Source organism: Myotis daubentonii, chromosome 11 (assembly GCF_963259705.1).
Source record: "Myotis daubentonii chromosome 11, mMyoDau2.1, whole genome shotgun sequence".
In the NCBI taxonomy this organism is placed as follows: domain Eukaryota; kingdom Metazoa; phylum Chordata; class Mammalia; order Chiroptera; family Vespertilionidae; genus Myotis; species Myotis daubentonii.
The window spans coordinates 70,832,278-70,852,390 of NC_081850.1; the positions used below are offsets into that span (position 1 = coordinate 70,832,278).

Genomic DNA, 20,113 nt, shown 5'->3' on the forward strand with positions numbered 1-20,113 from the left:
CTCCTGCAATCCCCTGGCAAGCCTACTCAGAAAGCATAAATTCCAGTGGGCCTAGCACTGCCCCTACCCCTCAAGCCAAGGCTCTGACCCCAGATTTGGAATAAGTTACCCCACTATGGGAAACAAGGAGAACAATGGTTCCTAGAGCCCCCACTCTTGTGTTCCCCACTCACCTCTAAACTCGCCATCTCCTCCTTCCCTGGCTAACACAAAGCCCCTACACTTGAACAGAAAATTCTTCTAATGAGGAAATGAACATCTGAAACGGGATCCTTTCTCCCCCTCACCCCCTCTCTGTCTCTGCAGGTTTTTATTTTGCCAGGGGCTCTCAGTCCCTGGTTTTCCTGTTGCCTTTGGAAGGCGGCTAGCAGGGTTAGCAAGGTAAAATGTTTACACATCTGTAGGGTGCCCTCAGTTCAGAACCTTCCTGGCTTGGGACCATGGCTCAGGGCACCTCTGTTTGCAGTTGAGAGATGAAGGAAATAGTAAGCAAAGGCCAGACTGTGACACTGAGCACATGGAGCCAGGACTAAGAGGTGGCTGAGCCCCAGGAGGCAGAGAGCGCGTTTTCAATGGAACCAGGAGGAAACACATTAAGGGAAATGAGAACCTTGAAGCGGTGACTTCAGAAGTTCAGAGGGAAATATTTACCTGAAGTGTGAGTGGCGAAAGAAAATCACTGACTCCAATAGGGATGGGATGGGGGATATAGTGGTGACAGCGACTTATTTCTGTATGAAAATAACTTCATCAACAGTAGTCACATTTCAGTGGCTGGAGGTAGGGGGCGACACTGTGAATCACCAGCCCAGGACCAGGGCCCTGGAACCAGAGATCTGGGCTCAGCTTGCTGGATGGACTTGCCTGGGAGAAGTCACCATTCCCACCCCATGCTGCTGGCCTCATTTCCTTTCTCTGAAAAGGAGGGGGTTCACATGAGATGACACCCCCACCACAATTTAAGAGCTCTTTTGTTTTGTTAGAATGGTTCCTTGTAAGCAGAGGTCCTCAAAACTGTATTGCTTTGAACCGGATGCCTCGTCACTCCCGATTGATTCCAATGTGCTTAGGTCCCCTCGCCTCTGTGTATCTCCACACAGGGCATGGAACAGTGCTCTCTGGAGGACACAGGTGTATCCGACACTTTCTACCGTGGGTTCTCCCCATGGTTCTCCAGGAAGATAGAGATGGTGAAAGATGGTGAGAATCGGTCTGAGGCTGACACCATCTGTGTAGTACTGGAGGTTGATCCCAGGGCATGCGTGCCCACCTGGCAAGATGGAAGCCTCAGGCGATTGTGCACACATCCGCATCTAATTAGCACACGCTGCTCAAGGCTGTCATCACGTACAAGCAGACAGTGAAGGTGGAAGAGAGCCCGTTCCCCAGCCCAGGAGGTATGTGGGGCCCACTGCCCAGGCGGAGAGGTGGAGGCCCAGCCCAGGAAGGGGGCTTGCCCTCAGCTCCCATAGAAATCACTGGTCCCTGGACCCCTGGTCAGCTGGCCCCTCTAATGTGTCCCTTGCTTCCTGCAGGTAGGCTTACTGTGCAAAGGGCTTCTAATCCCCACCTGGAAGTTTGATGGTCACTGCCTCACTTTCTTCTCATCCACCCACTAAGCCTCACCCCAGAGGTGAAGACCTGAGTGAAGGGGCAAGTCCAATGGCAGCAGACTTGGAGATGTCTCCCCAAAACTCAGCCTGGGTGGGACTGGGAGACTCCTCTGGGCTTCGGGGTCACCCTCTAAGGTCACATTTTAAAGACATTACCCCAGGGCAGCTCTGTCTGACCACTGTGTTCCACCCCAGGGACAGACGAATCTTTCATACTTCTCAATCACTCACCCAATGTCTCTGTTTCATCCATGTGTGTCTACTTGGTTCACTGTGAAATGCCCAGCACCTAGCACAGAGCCTGGTGCCTTGTGGATGCACCACATAGTTTGTTATTAGAAGTAAAAAATAAAGGGAGGTAGGGACACCTCTCTATTGCTGGCTTCTTTAAAGAGCAGCGAACCCTTTATTTAGACCTTTCTAAGTACCATGTACACTACATTAATTCTCTCACTTAATCTTCACAACAAAACTATCAGCATTGCTCCTTTTGTCAGAGAAAACCGAAGCTCAGGGAGGGGAAGAGGCTGGTCCAGAGCAACGCGGTTTGGAATAGAGGCCTCCAGGATTCCTAGGCTTAGGTTCTTAATCGCGTCATGGCTTGAAGCGCCAAGTGTGGGCTGTCTGAAGGCACGGCCCCTCCAAAAATATTTCTATAAGTCCCACAGCGCCAACACAAGCAAGTTGAACTGAACTACAAGCCAGGAGGCTGCTGTCCGAGTCATTCTTCAGCCTGGGCCTCCAAAACCGACTAAGAATCAACGGTCCTTTTTGACTAGTGCTTAAGCTGTCCTTCTTGGCTCACCCCACTTCATGGGAACCCGAGTGTTTCCTGGACCCGTTGTCTCTCTAGAATGAAGAATGCCTCAGCATCTGGATTTCCAGCACTCGCCTCCTTGCCTGATGGTGCCTGACCCAGGTTTCTCCCAACTTACAGGGTCTATACTGAAATGTTCTTTTTCTCAGTTGTCATACTCTTGGCTGCCTGTGCATTTGCTATAAGCTCAATTGTGTCCTCCCAAAATTCATAGTTGAAGTTCTAACTCCTAGTACCTCAAAATGTGCCCTTATTTGGAGAGTCTTTACAGAGGTAATCAAGTTAAAATAGGTGCGTAGGGTGGACCCGAACTCAACCTGACTGGTGTCCTTAGAAGAAGAGAACACTAGGACACAGATGCACAAAGGAGGAAAGCCATGTGAAGCCACAGGGAAACGAAGGCCGTCTATAAGCCAAGGAGAGAGGCTTTAGGAGAAACCAACACCCGGACATCTGATCTCGGATGCCTAGCTTCTAGAATAGTGAGAGAATACATTTCCGTAGTTTAAGCCACCCAGTCTGTATCACTCTGTTATGGTAACCCTACAAAAGGAAAGCACCATCATTTTGTGAGTTTTCTCAGCTCTCCCACAAAAATTTCTCTAAGATCTATGCCAGCCGTGGGCAAACTACGGCCCGCGGGCCGAATGCGGCCCGTTTGAAATGAATAAAACTAAAAAAAAAAAAGACCGTACCCTTTTATGTAATGATGTTTACTTTGAATTTATATTAGTTCACACAAACACTCCATCCATGCTTTTGTTCCGGCCCTCCGGTCCAGTTTAAGAACCCATTGTGGCCCTCGAGTCAAAAAGTTTGCCCACCCCTGACTATGCCAACTCCCAGTGCCTGGTGCCCGAATCAGAATTACTGCCTGGTTAGGATACATTGTCTCAATCTACTCAGTTCCTATTGTGAGCAGAGCAAGATGGATTAGGAAGATGAAAAACTGCCATGTGTGGTCACCACGCACAGGAAGTGGTCCTCACAGGGGCCAGGTGCTTCTGTTTTTCAGCTCCAGTGTGTATTTCTGAAACACCTGCTGTATGTTGAGCCGGTGGATAGGTGCTCGGTGCCCTGGTGTCTCATATAACCCTCATAGTAACCTTGTATAATGGATGCTATTTACAGGTGAGAAAACTGACAATCAGATAGGTGAGGTCACCTGCCCAAGGTCACACAGCACTAAGCAGTAGGAAAGACTGGAATTCAAGATTCCTCCTTTCAAGTTCAGTTCCACCACAGAGGAGTGGGGCCTCAGCTATGCCTCCATCCTGCATTTTTTGCCCTCAAATATATCCCCAGGATGGGTTAACACAGCACCAAATTAGCTCAGATAACATTTGACTTTTTCCCATCACTGTCTAGGGAAGACAATTAGCAAAAGGATGACAACGTATATCAAGTTTACATTATTATTTGTTTTCTCTCATTGGGAGAGTGGAGATGGGAGGAAAGAAAACTCTACCGGATCATTTCTATCTGTGACAGTCACAGAAGCCTCTATGTAGCAGACTCTCTACTAAGCACAGATGTCTTAGTCCTATTTAATGCTCAGAGTGACCCACTGAAGTGGGCTTTTCTGACATCCCTTTGACAGAGAAGGAAATGGAGATGTAGAAAAGCTAAGTGACTCCAGCCCATCCCCAAACATCCCAGCCAGACAGCACAGTGGCATCAAAACCAGACCAACACTAAGCCAGAGCTCCACTACAGATGCTTTTCTCTAATGGGAACAACTCCTAGCCCAAGGTCAAGTTTCTTTGCTCAGCTCCACCACTACTCAGGTATGAGAGTAGCTCCCTTCTCTGAGCTCCCTCATGTCCCCACGTGTGAGACAGGAGGGGTATACCAGATGGCCACATGGGTCCTGTTCGTCTCAGACTCCCTGTAACTCTGATATCCCAGGTTCTTCAGACATCCCAGCTTTGGTTCTCACTGTGGGGAGATGTAAGGTCATGGAGGAGGGGGAAGAAGGGAAGGAAGGCAGTTTCAGGCCCTCCAATTTAAGGGTGTCCACTCTCTGTGGGACCTCTGCCGGGGAAAGACAAGCAGAGTTTAGAGGATGAGGGGATGAAAGGGGGGAATTTAGGTCAACAGTCTGGTTTCTCTCAGGAGGCTAAAAAATTTAAGAGCTAAAGTTGGAGCTGGCCCCTCTCTTGTTGTGTTTTGTTTTGTTTTCCCTTCTGTGATTTAATGGCTGGTATCAAAGCCACAGAGCAATGCTTGAGAGAGCAATCCCATGGAAAGCTTTTATCTGTCCAGAGGACAGTGATTAAAACAGACAGATTTGGGTTAAGTGTACCCATGGTCCCCACATTTGCTACAGTCGGGGGGAGGACTACCAAGGGGACCCTGGAGGACTTGGCAGTCCCAGAAAGGCTGGGACGTCACTGAGACAGGCATCTCAGTACCTGAGGGACTGCTCCTCAGCATCCTCAGCCCTCCAGGCCCACCCTGGCTCAGAGGATTGATTGTGGGCTCAGTGGAAGGAGGAGGCTTAAAAGAAATTACACCTGGCTGGAGGCTTATCCCAAACTGTTCTGAGCTCCGGACATCCCTGTCTCCTGGTGTAAGAGAGGCTAGAGCATCAAAAGAGACCCTTTGGAGCAATCCACAAGGTCAAGATTAGCTCAGGTGTCTCCTCTTTGTTGGCCATGCAAGTGAATGAGTGGGGCCGATTCCCCAGTGCAGGACTGTGTGGAGCAGTAGGAAGAGTCTCTGCAGTGGCGTGCGTGTCTGTTCTCTGCCTGTTGGGAACCAGTATCTGAAACTCCCCCAACTCCATGAGTCTGCTTACCTTTGTTTATGAGCTGTGTGACCTTGGATGAGTTCATTCAACTCCCTGAGCCTCAGTTTTCCCACAAGTACAGCAGGGATTAAAAAGTCTTATCCTGAAAGCATGATAGATTGCTTTCAGAGATGAGGGAGAGACATGCTGCATATTTTCTGGTAAACTATCTAAGGCTTTCCAGATGTCAGGTGAGATTGACCAGAGTATGCCCAAGGATTCCTAAAACCCATAAGCTTTATTAATACACAGACCTATAGGGTATGTTTTGGATGGCAAAGTGTTGTTGAGGCCTCAAGGGTCACCTGTGATTCCCTCTGGCTCTTAATGCTCCAACCTGTTTTCTCTGCTTCTACACAAGCAGGGTGTGTGGACACAGGAAGGTCAGGGTCTTATACACCAACAAATGTGCATTCAAATGCTGCCTCTACCATTCACTAGCTATGCGACTTGAAAGTCGGGGCACCTCTCCTCATATTAGTCTTCATCACTCTCTATCTACCTCTCATGGTTGTAGAGAGAACTAATGAGATAATGAACACACCAGGACTTGGCACGGGGTCAATGGCAATGTAACAAGTGTTAAGCATGTGTACTGCGGAGTCTGATTCCTTGGAATCCGAGGGCTGCCCCTTGTTAGCTATGGAGCCTTGGGCAAAATCCCTCCACCTCCCCCACAGTCTTCTCATCTGAAAGCTGATCACAACAGTACGTAATGCATAGTGCCGTTTTCAGGGTTTAGTGAGAGAACACAAACACCCATGCGCAGAGCAGGGGACAAATGTCAGCTACACTTTTTATTAATATTCATCATAAATGCCTGTTGCTTTTTCTCGGAATTAGAACCAATTGTTTTGTTCCCTCTTTTGTGTTGTTAAACTTTATCCTTTCTGACGTTGTCCTCTGAAATAGAGACATGTTCCCTGCTCACTTTTTCATGTTGTCAGTGAAATTGGTGCATATCGACTTAAAAAAAAGAAAGTGGGAGGAGAGGGAAAAAAGACAAAGATGAAAGAGGAGGGGCAGGATTCATGCTTTGTTGTTGTTGTTCACTCTCACATGTTGCCATAGCACAAAGCTGACCCCGCACTGTGTGGGGCTGACGTTGGCGCTGCCCTGGAGAAGACAGCATGTTAGTCATTCGGATGATTTCAGGACCTCTAAGCTCTCCCTGCTCACTCATCAAACCTCAGAGAAAAAGATACCACTTCCCAGCAATTTCTGAGGACCAGTGCATCCTGCTGTCCACACGCTTCACAGCAGCCTCAGCCCTTCTCCTCATTCATGCAATCAGGCATAGTCAGGGCTGGAGGTTCCCTTTGAGGTCATCTAATCATCTCCTTTACCCCTGACCTCCTGCTGGGACCACCTATGCCACATCTCCACAAGCATCTGTTCATATTTCCAGACTCAGAGAACACCTGCAGTCTGAAGAAGGCCTTTGCACCTTCAGGCATTCCTCACTAGAGTGAACCCAAATCACCCCCGTCTCTTTTCCACTCAGTGGCCCAGGATCTGACCTTCAGGAACCCACGGAGTTATTCTATGCCCTTGACCTCAGGACAGCCCTGGAAATGTCTGAGGCTTTTGATGGAGTCACCCCTGTCTCTTCTATTCCCCAAATTAAAAGCCCCAAGTCCTGCCTGATGTATCCATTTCTTAATTCACAGGTTCATTCAACACATGTTCATGGGGCATCTATGTATCAGGTCCTAGTTGGATGTCCCAGGTATAGACTAGACTAGACACAGGCTATGATCTCTGGCAAGAGACCTGCTATTCCCTAATTCTAGGGCCAGTCCTGTTGATACAATATACATACAATGGGAGTTGATACTATGCAATTAGGATGGCCTATTATTACCATACCCGTCTCCTTACAGCAGTGGTTCTCAACCTTCTGGCCCTTTAAATACAGTTCCTCATGTTGTGACCCAACCATAAAATTATTTTCGTTGCCACTTCATAACTGTAATGTTGCTACTGTTATGAATTGTAATGTAAATATCTGATGTGCAGGATGGTCTTAGGTGACCCCTGTGAAAGGGACATTCGACCGCCAAAGGGGTCGCGACCCACAGATTGAGAACCGCTGCCTTACAGTATCCCTAGGATCACTACTCTGATTTGTTTTAACACCATTCAGAGCTACATGAAACTTCTGAGAAAGAAAACTGTGGTACATCTACACAATGGAATACTATGGTGCTGTAAAAAGGAAGGAACTCCTCTCATTTGCAACAGCATGGATGGACCTGGAGAGCATTATGCTAAGCGAAATAAGTCAGTCAGAGAAAGATAAATATCACATGATCTCACTCATTTGTGGAATATAATGAACAAAATAAACTGAACAAAAATAGATCCAGAGACAGAGAAGCACAGATCAGACCATCAAACCTCAGAGGGAAGGCAGGGGAGGGTGGGGGGAAGGGGGAGAGATCAACCAAAGGACTTGTATGCATGCAAGCATAACCAATGGATATAGACACTAGCGGGGTGAGAGCACCAGAGGGAGGGGGTGGGGGAAATAGGGGGGTAAGGACACATATGTAATACCTTAATCAATAAAGAAAAAAAGAGAAAGAAACAGAGCCGCCATCTATGGCATGCCATGTACAAGGCCAAAGAACTTACTGTGCTTCATCTCTGAATTATTACAACTACTCTAATATGAGTTCTTTTGGTCCCATTTTATAGATGAGAAAACTGAGAATCAGATTGTTGCATTGACTTGGCAAAGGCCATTTGATTTGTTATAACATAACTAGTATGAGAACCCAGCTCTCTGACTTCAAAGCCAAGTGCTTAACCAATGCCTTAGGTTTTCTATGGATAAATATAAGCAAAAATTGTTTAATTAGTTGCATACTTACTTCTTCATATGGCCACTTTTTGTGTCAAGTACTAAGTGACAAAGAGTTAGGAAAGCACAACTTGGCTGAATGCTGGCATGATTGAGCCCTGTGACCTGAGTAACGTGGCACCTCTCTCTGGTCCCCTTTTCCATTCTGTGAAAATGAAATGACGTCTAGGGACTTTTTTGAAAAGGTAGGAAAAAGATTTCTGAACTTTTGCCTTGATTCATCACCGTGTACTATTGGTTTGGGGAAAATTCCTCTTCATCCTGACTTTCATGGGCCTTAGCCACTTTTTCCTTCCCTCATAAATATAATTGTATTTTATGACTGCCCTGCTATAAAGATTTATATAATCAGGAAGCTAGATTCATTATTACTTATATAGTATTATTATATTAACTTTTTTCTTCTGATTTTAAAAGAGATCAAGCCATTTTATGGGCCCCTAAAAATACTGTGGACTTCAGGCACTGGGCCAACTTTGCCTAATGGATGTGTCAACTTTGGGTCCATCTTTGGACCTCAGACCCTCATCTACAAAACAGCATCAGGAGGGAGCACTGAGCACCTGTAGTTGACACAGGGCACTCAGAGGGGTGGGGAAGGTTCCCACGTGGGCAAGCCAAATGATGTCAATTTCATAACTGATGCAGGACCATAGCAAGTTATGTAAAAAACACATCCTAGACAGTGTGGGCTGAGTTCTGGAAACAAAAGCTCCTCTCTCGGGTGAGCCTACCATCACCTCATCGTAGCCCACACAGCCAGGGGTGAGCCTTTCAGGGCAAGAGATGAGAAAGGGTGATAAGGAAGGGACACGGCCAGACAGGCAGATCCTGGCCTAGGAGGGCTGGTGCCATGCGGAATGACTCTCCAGTGCAGGGAGGGCAAGGACGGCTGATGGTGCCAAGCATTCACTGCATACCAGGCACTGTGCTAAGCCCTTTGCATTGGATTAGCTCAGGCAACCTTCATCAATAATCCAAGCAGGAAGTATTGATATTATCTCCATTTTACAGAGGAAACTGAGGCTCAGAGAAGCTTCAGTAAAGGGCTCAAGCCTGAGTAACTCCTGGCAAGTGACAGAGGTGGATTTCAAACACCGGCAATCAGACTCAAGAATTCATGTTAACTTCCACATTATGCAGCCCAGCCAGGGAATCTGACCACGTGAGGCTGAGTGGTAGATTATAATTATAAATAAATAAAGCATGATAGAGTAAGTTCTAGCACAGGTACAAGCAAACAGAGCTACTTGATTGGGACACGGAGGCTCAGGGAAGTTTTCCTGAATGAGCAACTCAGTGACCGAGCCTTGAAAGAGGAACAGGAATTTGGTGGGGGACGACGGGCAAAGATCTAGCAGAAGGTGAAGCATGTGCCAAGGCCAAGAGTTGTGATCTCTGCTTTCGATGAACTGAGGGGACACAGAGTAATAGAGGGAAATGAAATAGCAAGGGCTGTCTGAGGCTAGACTGCAAAGGGCTGTGAACGGCATGCCAAGTATCTGAAGTCTACTCCATAGGCAATAGGGAGTCACTGGTGGTTTTTCAGGAGATTCCATGGCGGTAGAGATCATTGGCAGGGGATTTCATGACCTTCTAATATATAGGGTCACACAGCTGAAAGAACCAGAACTCATGTCTTAAGACTCCCTGTCCTGTGCTCAGTGGCCATCTGCGGTCATTAAGACGTAACAAAAAGTGTGGAATGTAAGCAAAGTTTTGAAGAGAGAGGGCTGACAGGCTACTCAGATATTAATTTTCTATTGTTTTCCTATCTGCTAGAAAATTGTGAATTGCGACTCAATTCAAAGGAGCTCTTTAAAGGCTCCAGATGAAAAATAGTATTTAGGTGCTCACTAGGACTTCAGAATTTTAATATTATTCCACAGATGGAGGATGACCTAACTCGCCCTAGGTCTCTAGTTGACCTTGATCAAATATCACCTACATTCTGGGGCTTGGTTTCCCTATCTACTCAACCGGGAGAAGGTGGAGTGTGGAACTCTTAAAGGCCTTCCCAGCTTGGACAGTCTATCACATAAAGTCTTGAGTTGCAGGGATTGGACCTTCTTTGACCTCATACTCTGAGCACCCAGCTTGGGACTTAACACAAGGCAGACCCCAATAAACAACTGCTGAATACATGGAATGAGTTGCACTGTTAACTCAAGACTCCCGTGGAAGCTTTAGGGGATTTCAAATGGAAAGTTGGTAATCAGGGACCATTTTGTAAACAAAAAAGCATAAGAGCAAGCAGATCAGTAACCCAGACAGACTAGTGTTTCTTCTCTGGCTATAAAAGATGTTGAGTAACTAAGAGACTAGAAGTCTTTTAGAGAAGACTGATGGGGAGGTTGTCAAGGACATTGCACGGTCCAGGGGGAAACCAAATGTGAAAAAGCATGGAGGTGGGAGTATATGTTGTAGGAACATCAGATAATTCTACTTAACCAGAAGAATCCATGTACGTCAATGGTGCTCAACCAGGGCACATTTGGTGATGTTTCTGCAGACACTTTTGATCAGCAACACCATGGAAGAGGGGCTGCTACTGCATTTAGTGGGTGGAGGCCAGGGATGCAGGCAGCTAAACATCCTCTAGTGCACAGGGCAAACTCCCAGGACAAAAATTACCTGGTCCAAAACGTCAATAGGTCTTACATTGAGAAATGAGAAATCAGGAAAGCTATGGTAGGAAACAATGTATAAGGAGAAAGTTGTATGTGAAGCTAAGGCATTCTGAGCTGATCTGGAGAGTTTTGTGGAGGAATGGTTACAATGCGGACTCTGGGACTAATTCTACCACTTACTTGCTTTGTGACCTTGGGAAAGTCATTGAACTTTCCTGGACCTTGATTCTGTCATCTGGGAAACTGGGGTTATAATAGAACCTATTTCAGGAGGTCACTGTGAGGATTAAAGAATCAATGCATGCATTGTACTCAGAACAGTGCCTGGCACATATTACGTGCCAAATGTGTTGACTATTATCATTGTCATGTGTATGTAATAGGAAGCTATAGTAGATTCAAGTTCAAGATGGTGGTGAAAGAATCCCTCCAGTTGCTGATAATCCTAGAAAAATAATCGAGAGCTGCATGGTCACCATGTGACTATTACATGAACCCAATTAATAAGCCTTCTTCAATCAGCTTCTGCTTCAAATGACACTACAGGCTGGGTGTGTTTGGGTCTTTCTTGTTGTTTGTAAGCAACTCTCTGCCTGGGCTCTGTTTTCCAGATATCCATGAGGCCCAGGCCAGCATCTGACTGCCTCTGGCGTCTAGGCTCCTCACGGTTTTAATAAGTGGAGGGAGACAGAGGAAGCCAGACATGAAGACAGATGGAAAGATGGAAAGGCAGGAAGCCTTCCATGAAAGCTGTTGCCAGCGATACACACTGTTCACAAGGACTCCAAGGACGGAGCTGGGGGCATGTTTGAGAGGTCTGTTTGAGCTCCTGGTACTGTTCTCTTGGAGCCTTTGTTTGTAAACAGATATTTCTGCTGACACTGGGCTTTGTAAGGGCCGACAGATTGGGGTTGGGGGTGGGAGGGTGTTGGAGAAAAAAACAGGTTGTGTCCGCGAGTCTTAGACCATGTGTTTGTTGTTGAGAATACAAAGACCTCACTGTATTAAATGAAAATGCTTGTTTTACAAGGCGAGTGGGAATATGATAGGTACGTGTCGAAAATGCTTCGGAAACTGAAACAACCTCATGCCATGAGGGCTTCCTGCTACATCATGCATCCAAGGACACACATGGATCATGAAGGCTTAGAATTGCTCTACAAGGGTTTTGAGGGTTGTGGGCAGAGAGTCCCATGAGCCAAGTGGCTGTGAGCTCCCTTCTCTGCTCTCTTCATAAAGTCTGCCCTTTCTCTGAGAGCCCTGCCTCTATTTCACTTTCTCTACTGGCCTCCCACAACCTCCTGACCCAAGGGTAGAAGCTGCTATTGAACTAAAATATGAGTGTGTTAAAGGAGCCTCCAGTGGTCTAGACTCAGACTCAGAGCATACTGTAAAAACTTGTAATCATATAACTGCAGGCGGACCACTTTCGTTTTTTCAAAGTAGTGTTCAACTTCTGAAGTGGGATTCCATACTAGCGCTCTAGCAGAAGCAAATGGTTCAGGGGAAGTTTCTCAGGGGATTATTTCAAGGACACACAGTAGCATAAGAACAAGCATTGGAGTCTTCAAACTCTTGCTCCCGGCCCTAGTAGAGACCCGGGTAGACGGAAGATTACATGGATGGACAGGTAGATGGATGACAGCATGGAGTGATGGAAGGGTGGAGAGATGAAAGGGTGGATGGGTGGATGGGTGGATGGGTGGATGGATGGATGGATGGATGGGTGGATGGGTGGATGGATGAATGGGAATGATGGAGAAAGCAGGGAGACGAGGAAGGCGGAGGGAAGGTGGAAGGGAGGGAGAGAGATAGGGTAGGTGGGTGGATGGTTGGATGGATGGAAATGGAATGGATATTTGGACTCAGAGATTCATGGGTAAAGTCCACAGTGAATAATTATGGTCAGGACCACCTCAGGCCACATTTGAAGTGAATTTCCCTATTTTAAAACTCAGAGAAACGCAGAGACCAGAGTTTGAATAAACAAAGTTGTAGATTATATTTCTAAGGAATAAACTAACTTGTCCTTAGAGGAAAAAATGTCCCAAATTCTATTTACTCCAACAAGGGTACAGATGAAGGAAAGTGCAATTCCTCAGGCTGATCTGACAATTCAGCATCAACATTCTCATTTTCACAGACCTGCTAGAGTGTTCAGATTTTAGAGCTGGGAGCAGGCGTCAGGAAATGACCTCTCGTGCCCCCTGCTTTTCAGCATTTAAGTCATCATTTGGGGACCACAGACCCCTTTAAGAAACTGATGAAAACTTTGGACTTTCTCCCCAGAAAAATGTGCACAGCCTCAAAGTTTTACAGTAAATGTCTTGGGGTTCATAAATCTCTTCAAGTCCTCCTGGACCAAGGGAATTCTCCTCTCCTCCATTGATCTAAAGCAGCGGTTCTCAACCTGTGGGTCACGACCCCTTTGAGGGTCGAATGACCCTTTCACAGGGGTCGCCTAAGACCATCGGAAAACACATATATAATTACATATTGTTTTTGTGATTAATCACTATGCTTTAATTATGTTCAATTTGTAACAATGAAAATACATCTTGCATATCAGATATTTACTTTACGATTCATAACAGTAGCAAAATTACAGTTATGAAGTAGCAACGAAAATAATTTTATGGGTGGGGGTCACCACAACATGAGGAACTGTATTAAAGGGTCGAGGCATTAGGAAGGTTGAGAACCACTGATCTAAAGTATTAGTGCTAGTCAGGTTATTTCAGTTGGTAATGGCTTTGGCAAGGAAATAGATGGTGATGATATTAAACAAAATACCAAGTCATATCAAAAATAATAATCTCGGCAATCAATTCACACCGATAATGGTATGATTGAGACTCTACTCTTGTCCTCACATTTTATATTCTCCCCTTAGAGGTCAGAATGATCTTTGGAAAACCGACACCAGATGCAATTGGTAACTTCCTTGTTTGAAACTTTCTAATAACTTCCTAGGTTATCTAGATTAAAATGCAGATTCCATGACCCGGGATGCCTTCATCTCCAGACACACATCTCCCAGTGGCTTGTATACCTGCTCCTTCAACATCCTGAACTTATCCTATGCCATGGTTTATATCCTTTCTCTCTCCTTCAATCATTATACTCCTACCTTCCATCTTCATTTATTGTCTTTCTCTTCCCACAAGAACTCAGAGTCCATTAGGGAGGAACCGGCTCTGTCTGCTCACTGCTACATCTCTAAAAGTGCTGGGCACATCACATAGTATCTATTTGTTGGTCAGATGGAGACATGCGCAGGTTTTTGCCTTGGTATTGTCACTGTCATTTCCCCCACCTTTGGATTCCAGATTTCCCACTTGTAAAAAAGATAGTGTGGGTCCTATCCAACTACAGGACCCAATGCTCTGAAATCTTTGTGGCCAAATTTAAGAGATCTGATCCAAAATCCCAGGACAATATGGCTAGATAGAAGAAATAGACAACTGGACTGCAGTCCTTTTCTGTCCCTAATTTGGGGATGTAATTTGGGATAATTTCCTTGCCTCCTCTGGGCATGGGATTCTCCATCTGTGAACTGAGAAGACTAGATGAGAGGCATCATCAATTTACATCATTTCTTCATCCAGAAATCCACCCACACACATTGGTTGAACCCCTGCAATATACCAGGCCCTGGGAGGTACCCTGAGCACAGAAGACATGATTTGTGCCAGCGTGCTGCTCTCATTTCCTCTGGGAGGTCTGCATGGCCCAGATGAAGGTTGCAGGGGGAGCATTGGTGCATCCCACATTGTCACACATGGCTCTGCAGCAGCTCTCTAGGGACGGAATTGGAGAAGCTGAGAGAAAACCATGGGAGAAGGACTCACAAGCAACAGAATGTTACACTGGCTCAGCAGAGAGAAAGGGAGGTAGAGAGTAATGGGGAGAAGCAGTAAAGAATACACACAGGTAGTGGTCAGTTCAGAGAGACCAGGACCGTATCTAATGGGCAATGCCATTCATAACATGTTTGCCGTCACTGCTTGGCCCTTCCTAGGGCCCATAGTATCTTTTCACAAAGTTTACTGAGCACCAACCCACAGGGCTGGCCATGTGCTAATGTTGGGAATACAGCAGAGACAAAGACAGAAGTGGTCCTTGCTTCTGAGGAGCTTGGACAACAGTGGTAAGAAACAGACAAGCTCAAAGACAATCACAACAGAGTGAGAAATGCAATGAGGTGAGAAACAAAGGGCTGTTGAACTGGTGATGATTAACTGTCCAATCATTTCCTAGTGTCATACTCCTAAAAGCTACTTGTGGCCAATGTTCTCCGCTGAGACATGAATCAAAAAGTGTTCATTGTTCTCATTTGACCTATGGCTCTACAATTTAAATGATGTGCATGACGTATCCATAGGAAAGGGAAAGCACACACTCTACATACATACCCGCGCCACCTAGTTCATGAATAAGTGCCCAACCTTCCAGGTGGGAGCAACCTTTTATGCCTCTGAAATCTCAGAGCACTTTCTAGGCCCCATAATAAAAACATGATGTATTCAAAAACACAGAGTATCTGCCTCTGTGCTTGCCTAGGGCACGATTAATTGCTTAGTTAGGGCAGTTACCATGATGTCATGTATCTGTTTACCAGTCTGCTTCCACCACTAGGACTGGGAGCTCCTCAGGGATGGACCTGTACCCTGTTCTTTTTAATCCACATATCACAGCTCAATGTATATATAATACACAAAGACTTCAAAATAACTATCTAATTAAATAAATGGGCAAATGGATAGATGGGCAAATGGATGGACAAATGGAAGGAAGAAAGGAAGGGAAGAAGGGAGGGAGGGAGGGAGGGAGGGAGGGAGGGAGGGAGGGAGGGAGGGAGATGTTTTACCTCTCCTAATATGTTGCCATTCTGAACCTCGCAGAATGCTGAGGGCAGAGGTTTGGCACGTAAGAAGTGCTTAAGGAAAGCAACTGAACAGCTAGCTGCATGATGGATTCTAATAAGCTCAGCAATGTGTACGCCCCAGTGCCACTGTCATCCCACACTGGAAGGAAAAACGAAGGGATCCAGTGGAAAGAGCGCTGATCTGAGAGTCAAAAACCTGAATTCTAGTTTCAACTTTGCTGCCAATTTGTCGATTAAGTTTACTCAACTTAACATAGTTCAACAAGTTAACTTGCCCAGACCTCAGTTTCTCTATCTGTAAACTGAGCAGATTGGATAAAGCAGACTCCATCATTCCAGCTTCAGAATTTGGGGGAGGGATGAACAGAATTCTGTCTTTGCTTGTTTTTAGCAGATGACACCTAATCAGCCCAGCGGGGCTGGTCTGAGAAGAAGTCATCGTGAGAGCTCAGTACTGGCTCTACAGAGGCTTGATCAGCTCCAGGGAGAGCATATGGCACATCAGCCTTGTCACCCGTCCTTCCTCTACTCAGGACCCCACAGTTCATGCGGCACAATCACTACACGCATCTCGGTTTGGCCCAGAATGTATCCAGGACCTCCCAGAGGGTGACAACGTGTCTCCATTGGGCATATTCTGGAGAACACACCCCAGAATTTCTCAAAAGAGAAATCCAGAAACATTTTTGGCAGAGAGCATCTTTGAAATATGTGTGTATCTCCCAGTAGACTACTTAAAGATGGGAAATGTCTCATGGAAGTAAATGGATTATTTGCTCAAAAGTCACCTGCAAATTAATTTTGCATATCAGAAATGTCTTAGCCAATCTCTTTTAATATTCATTCAGATTTTTCCTCCATATTTCCCTCCCTTCCATCCTCTCCCCCTTGATCCCTTCCCTTTTCAGTCTACAATCTCTAAGTGCATTAGTGACTGGACACACCATTCATTCATTCATTCATTCATTCATTCATTCATTCATAATTCATCCCCTCATCATGGATCATTTCCAGGACAATTACTGCATTCCAAGCGATGCAGTAGGCCCTGTGGATAGAGAAAAGTTACAATGTCCTATATTTGAACCCCAGTTCCACTAACCTTTAGCTGTGGGGCCTTCAGTGAGTCCTATAACTTTCTAAGTCATATTCAAAGGATTCAAAGTGTAGCACTCAGCACAGTGCCAGAACATAGTAAGTGCTCATTATAAGCTAGCTGCTTTTATTACTGTTATTACGGCTGAAAATGTGTACTCTCCCCCTCAAGGGTATATAAACAGTGGATAGAGGATTCCAGATCCTGAGGTCATCCCAAGGTCTCACAAGATCAAGGGAAGCAGACGGAAAGACCCCCTCTCCCATCAAGAAGAAGGGAAATGGATGAAAACCCAAGCAAAAGATATGACTGCCAGGACACTGGAGGCCCAATGAGAAGCTGATAAGGGGCAGAGAGAGAAATCTGAGAGGGAAGCTTCAAATTATGTGCTGCAGTGCACACACAGAACAAATGCTTTGCAAAGAGGCAAGGGGCTGGGAAGGGTAGACCCAAGGCTAAAATGTGGCTTGGATTAGAAAGGCCGAAATATGAGTTGAGGAGGCATTTAAATACACTGCTCCCTCCTGGCTCTGTTTTGGAAGACCATATTTCTTTTCCCTTCTGACTTCTTTGCTCAAGGGGAAATGGAATTAACCACTGTGTAATGTTTTTGAGTGTGACGCACGGGGTAGGTCATGTGCTTTGGTTACGTAATGCACCATGCCTGAGGTTCCTGAGCTCTTTCTTCCAGAATCATTAGATATTTAGCTGGTTATCTTTTGCAGTCATGCATTCATTGAGAAAAAAATTTTTAAAAAATACAACTCCTTTAAAAGCCAGGCACTGTGCTAGGCAGTGAAGAAGTGGAGATGATCTCAAATATGCACACAATTAAATGTGACAGAAAGAAATCCAGGTCTTTTGATATATGTGTGTAGAGGGTACAATGGAGGCAGATGGATAAGGGAGGTGGGGAACCAATTCTAATTAGAGAAGAATCAGGGAGGGCTTCCCAAAAGAGGGGAACCTTGAGCAGAATCCTGTAGAGGCTTACGTGTTCTGAAAAATGGTGCATGGGGATATAGGAGGCACACCAAATGAAGAAAATGATGTGGAATAAAAGCCTAAGTTATCTGGGGTACTGCAAATAATTCCATGATATTGAAGAACCTCTAGTCAGAGTCAAATTTGCATTTTAGAAATATCTGCCTATTGGGTATTGAAGGATAGGTTGAAAGGGTGCAGAGGTTGAAGCTCATAGAAATGGGCACCACATTACTAGGGAAAGAGTTAAAGCTAGAGACGCAGAGGGCCTAAGCTAGAAAGATAAAAGGCGGCTATAAAACTGTCAAGGAGGCAGGACAGACAGGAACAGATGACTGATTGAATGTTGTGGATGGTATAGCCACAGTCGGTGGCACTAGATGGGGACACAAGGAATTTGGAGGAAAACTGACTGAGCTAGAAGTGCATGTTGACATTTCTGGTGGATAGCTAGATCAATCGGTCTGGAGTCCAGAAGAATCTGGAGATAAATGATGCACATCAGCAGATAGATGATATTTACTCCATGGGACGGGGTGCAAAGTGAGGAGAAAAGTAGACCTAGCTCTAGCCTCACACTCAGAAAACAGAGGAACTTACCCAGCCTGGTCACTGCTCTGGGCTAGTCACCAACCCCCATCTATGAAATGAATGGCTTAGATGAGTGTTTCTCACTCTCACACACCTTGAGTCTTTGGACTTACATGAAAACAAATATGTATTATGTTTTATCTGTATATTTTGCATCTCTTGAAGCAAGGCCTACTTGTTCCTGATTGGCTTATTAATGTATCTTTCTCTATTTTCTCATCAGCTTTGGTAGCCGAAAGACGTCCAATATCATACAAACACATCTGCTCCTATTCAGTCCTGCCACATTTCATGTTTAGAGAGCAACATGAATTAGGAATTAAGGGAAAATGGACATGGGACAGATACAGGAATGCCTTCTTGACTACAAAGGTGATAGATACAGGTTAAACCACAAACTTCCTGAGGGCAAAAGAGGCTGAAACATGGTTTTGCATTTAGTCACATGCTACCCCCGATGCACATACTTAAATTCCAAGCTGCAACCTCCCTCTACTGGACTTTCTGTCTTATACAAATGAACTTGAACCTGAGACCTTCTCAAGTTCTCTAAAATTTAAACGGTCATGTCTCTTACTCTTCCAGGGCCCTGGGTTTATGGTAAATAATACTGAAAAACAAGTTTTCTTTGTTGTTTGAAGAAAAAAATTTAATGGCTAAAATCAGTGCAGTAGGTCTGAGGGGAAGAAAGAGAGAAAAGAAGGGGTTGGAGGGAACAAGAGGTCCTTCATGGATACAGTACTGGGGATTCCCAGAAGGAAAAATAGGCTAACAGATGGCTACAGACTCCAGAGTCTTACTATTTTAATTCATAAAATGATCTGATTAAAATGATAAGCAAGACTAAAAGGCCAGTGCCCTACTGTGATGTCTAAAAACTTCTCTAGAATGGCCTTTGTATAGTAAGAATTATGAAATTCGAGCACTCTCACCATTAGCCAAGTAGGTGATCACAGGGAAAGTTGCTCAGTGAGAGTTTTGGATTGTGGCAGCTATTATTAGCAATACTATTGGTGAGATGGCTTCCAGCCATTGGGAAGTACCAATATCCCCTAAATAATGTCTTCAGTCAGTCTTGGACTGAAATTCTACCCATTGGTACTTGGCTTTTCAAGTCAAAGGTTTTTGGGGCAATATTAAAGTATATATGTCTCTGGAAGAGTAACACTCTAAGTTGTTCCCAGTCATTGATACCTTAGCAAGAAGGAATGCCATGTCCTTTTCTGAGAATGAGTGATGTTGGGGAGCTGAAGTAGAAAGTGTGTGGGCACTTGGCCCCTGAGGGAGACAGGCACAGGCACCACCTAGTGGAGGAAAATGCACCGAGAAAGGGAGGAAACTTGGAATTAATGCCAACTTTGCAATTTTGTTTTTGGACAACCCTGATTAGATTATCGAATCCTAGGAGATGTCTGCTAGAAGGTTCTCTAGGACAAAGATAAGCTCCTCGCTACCCAAATGGTTCAGATGAGGAAAAGTGGCCTAAGACATACAGAGAAGTGACCAAAGTCACACATCAAGCAAAGCACTGATGGTCTGGAATGGATCTCCGAGCTCCCAGTGCACTGCTCTTCCTTCTCCAGTGCATGTGGCCTTCTCTGGATGGCCATGGGTCTGCCCTTAGGGCTCATCATCAATGCCACTGCTCAGCACAGCCTCCCCACAGCCCCGTTTAAATCTCACTCCTTCTGGAAGCCCCACACAACGTTCCCTAGAATCCCTCCTCTGCTTTTTCTTCTTAAGCATTCACCTGACATTGTGTGATATGGTTTATCATTCACTTATACTCTGTCTTCACCTTTCCCCTCCCACCCCACCCCTACCTTCCATATAAACT

The 20,113-nt window shown here is 45.4% G+C and overlaps 1 protein-coding gene across 1 annotated transcript in view; it reads right to left on the reverse strand.

Moving 5' to 3' along the window:
• The window catches only part of PAPPA (pappalysin 1), a 221,475-nt gene that overhangs the window by 191,857 nt on the left and 9,505 nt on the right, over nt 1-20,113 (reverse strand). The window lies entirely within an intron of this gene.